Here is a 3,820-nt window from a genome sequence, read left to right as displayed (position 1 = left end):
TCACTTTAAAGGAGATGACTACTCACACAGATTTTTATATAGGAAAGAATTACAATTGCCTCTTAGTGTGACAGAGGTGTTTTCTTCTTTAATAGCAGCATCCAAAAGACATGCTGAGCCACCTATTCAGGCCTATTACCAGGAAAGAGAGCAGTGCCTGATCAGAAGGGGGGGATCAGAAGGTGGATCTTAGTAGAGATGACTGAGTTTGACAGGTCACATTGGTCTGTGGGACAATGTCACATGAAGCAAATGAGTAAGCCATTGAACTGGTTAGTCCTCATGAGCTGCTCTAGTTATTTGGAATAATGCTTAAAATAACTTGTGAATTTGACATGTGGTTACTCCCATCTCTCAGCTGCCTATGTGCAGTATGAAAATGTTGGTACCTCCAGACTCCAGTGTTCTGTTGCAGTGTGGTTGCTGTCTTTAGAAGTCAGAAAGATGTGGGGCTTTTCTTCCTGCCGAGATCCAGAGTCACCCTGTACAGCTGCGGAAAGCAGACCCTGTGAACATATGTTGCTCTGTATCCAGGGAGGACTTATTCTGTGGAAGAGTGACTATGAGCCCTGTTTGGGGCCTGAGGGGCAGCAAAAGCTCTAACATTTTCTGCTAAAATTAACCCATCTTCTAGGGTGAAAGCAGTATGCAAGATCTGAGTCGTCCCAAGGGGGGCAGTGATCTCCTGCTTTCATCACACTGGATAGGCCAGATCAGCAGGACTCCATCCATCACCCGTTGTGGAAACACTGCTCCCTCCCAGTGAAGCCTGGCTCTGCTTGTGAAGAGCATCAGGTTTAGCAACCTGGCCTCTCCCATGGACTGCCTTTCTAGTTCTTTCTGACAAGACAGGCAAAGGGGTTTCTTACTTGCTCAGCTGGGAGGATAAATGGGTGGAGGAGACTGTGGTGAAACAGGTGGCACCACCTGGCTCTGCAAGGCTTTTTGTCACATGGGGCCGGTGGTCTTAGGAAGTCTGAGCCATAATCCACACATTCAGGAAGGAAGAATGCCTAAGGGTTTTATAGCTCAACGTTTTAACTGTTCTCTCTCTCTCTCTCTCTCTCTCTCTGTGTGTGTGTGTGTGTGTGTATGTGTGTGTGTGTCTGTCTGTCTGTCTCTGTCTTTTAAAATACCTACACTTACCCTTTATTATGTGATAGTCACTTGCCAAGAACTTTAAATCTGGTCTTAAGTTCAGTTCAACAATAATCAAGAGAACTAGGTATTATTCTCTATATTGTACAGATAAAAATCTGTCATGCCCATTACTAATTGTACACACTGACACCCAGTCCACATGAGCATGCACTGTTTTAAATAATGAGGAGACAACAGATAGCACAGTGACAAAGCTGATGCAGTCTCAAGTGGGATGATGGGCACGAGTGTGCTTGGTCGATCACAAAGTGCTCCCTGCCTCTAGAAACAGACATCCTTCCAAGGATAAAGGTTCAGTGCATTACAAACATTGTGCAACACTCCCCTAAGTGGACTAGAAAGCTAAGCCCTGTTGCTTGGGCTCCTTTGCCCTAATGGTAGTATCAGCTTTCAAGGCTCCAGGACTCAGACAGGGAATAATATTAACACTCAATTTTCACATACTATGAAGGGACTCCTTTCCTCTGCCATCCTCTATCGCCCATCTATTCCAAGACCCTCTGCAGTGTTTGAGTCAGGCCTTGAAGCTGCTTGGCAGAGCAGGAGTCCTGACAGACAGCTGGTTCCAGGGTGGGGCAGAGGTCTCCATGCTCTGAGCCATGAATATTTATCTATACTTGTGTTCAAAGGACTGAAAATACATGAGCACATGGAGAAAATTAGTGGGACTTCACTGATCAACCCTTAATTCATTAGTTTGTAATTAATTGCCATCTCCTGTTCCCTCAGATGTCTAAGTCAAGAATCTTTCAGTATATTTTATTAATATGCATGCCATTGTTATACTTTATAATATAATATGCATGTTTTAAACTTTATCACTTAGAAACAGGAAAAAACAGAATTGAGAAAAAGATCAGCAACAGAAATCAAATGAATTTGAGTTAGTCATTCTACAATAGATATACATACATCAAAATTTCATAATTTAGAACAGGAATACATTTAAATTTTAGTTCTTCAACTAAAAAATAAGCTAATGTAGAAACTCCCACCATCAAAGTGTGATATGCTTTTTAACTTATTTTTATCTAAAAAACAGATAAATTATTTAACTTTTGATTACAAAAGTAATTCTTATTTAGAACATTTGTAAGATAGATATCATCAGAGAGAAATGATCTTTAGGCGTAGATTACATTAATAATATTTTATAATTACTTAGAATACATATCATGAGTTATTTATATATATATATAAAAGAATATACATATATTCTTTTAATGTCTATTTTTTCATTAACAAATACTATATAATGTTTTCTGTAGTTTTTGAAAATGGCCAAACACTATTGCATTCTACAAATAAGGTATCAATGTTGTACTAGTACTGTATGTGATTACTTCCCCCATACTGTGCTGCAAACTTTCTCTGATAAATAAACATTATCAATTGCTTTCTTCACCTCTTTTCTTTATTTTTATTTCCCTTATTTGTTTGTGTGTGTGTGTATGTATGTGGACACACATGTGGAAATCAGAGAAGAGCTTTGGGGAAGTGGTTCTCTCCTCCCTTTTGAACTAAGGTCCTCATGCTTGCCAGCAGGCACCTTTACTTTTTGAGTTGTCTTCAGACTCTCAGCTGCCTTCTCATGGCAGTTTCCTGGAAGCAGGTACCAAGTTCGGTATACATATGTCCTGTTTAGCATTCCAGCGAGAACAGTGTGGAATCACTCCACTTAGAATTGGATTCGACCTCTGCCACCTGCTGGCTGGCTGGTCTTAGAGGTGTCTCAGGGTGAGGAATTCCTCCCTGGTGAATGTGGCATGACAACTGCTGTTCCTTTACTGGGTTGCTATGAAACACAGGGGGTTAATACCTGGTAAATACTTAGGCCATGCTCTGACCCATAGCAAGCTAAATCCCTAGGCTATCATCATCATTATTGTTGCTGTTATCCTTGCAAATGTATCCTCCTAAAAGAATGTCCCAGTTTAGACTCCCACAAACATTGTATAAGAGTATTATTTCCACATGCCTTTGTCAACACCTTTTATTGTGTTGTTTGTCAACTGGATAAAGCCAGATTGTTACTTTAATATTTTTTTTCTGATTACTAATGATGAATAGTTTTTATACCTTTATTGGTATTAATTTTGTACATTTATGAATTTTTATTCATGACTTTTTCTTGCTTCTGATTTATTATTAGTTTCTTTGATACACTAAGGATATTACTCTCTTGCTTGTCCTGTGTTGTAAATATGTTTTTATCCTGAGATTTTTTTTTTTTGATTTTTGGATTTTGGTTTGTTCAAGATAGGGTTTCTCTGTATAGCCCTGGCTGTCCTGGAACTCACTCTGTAGACCAGGCTGGCCTCGAACTCAGAAATCCTCCTGTCTCTGCTTCCCAGAGTGCTGGGATTACAGGCATGCCCTACCACCGCCTGGCTGAGTTTTTATATATTTTTTTAATGTGTTGTGTGGTGTGAGTGTGTGACCATAGTCATGTTAGAAGGCCAGAGTACCCTGTTCTATCATTCCCTATCTTATTCTTTTTAAAATATGTATTATCTGTCTGCCTGCCTGCCTGTCTCTGTCTGTCTGTCTGTCTGTCTGTCTGTCTGTCTGTCTGTCTGTCAGTTAGTCAGTCTGTCTATTCATGTGTCTGTTTCTGCTTGTCCATATGTATACTTTATGAGTGTAGTAACCTTGGGGG

This window comes from Apodemus sylvaticus, chromosome 4 (genome assembly GCF_947179515.1).
Source record: "Apodemus sylvaticus chromosome 4, mApoSyl1.1, whole genome shotgun sequence".
In the NCBI taxonomy this organism is placed as follows: Eukaryota; Metazoa; Chordata; class Mammalia; order Rodentia; family Muridae; genus Apodemus; species Apodemus sylvaticus.
Note: the sequence above shows the minus strand (reverse complement) of the source record.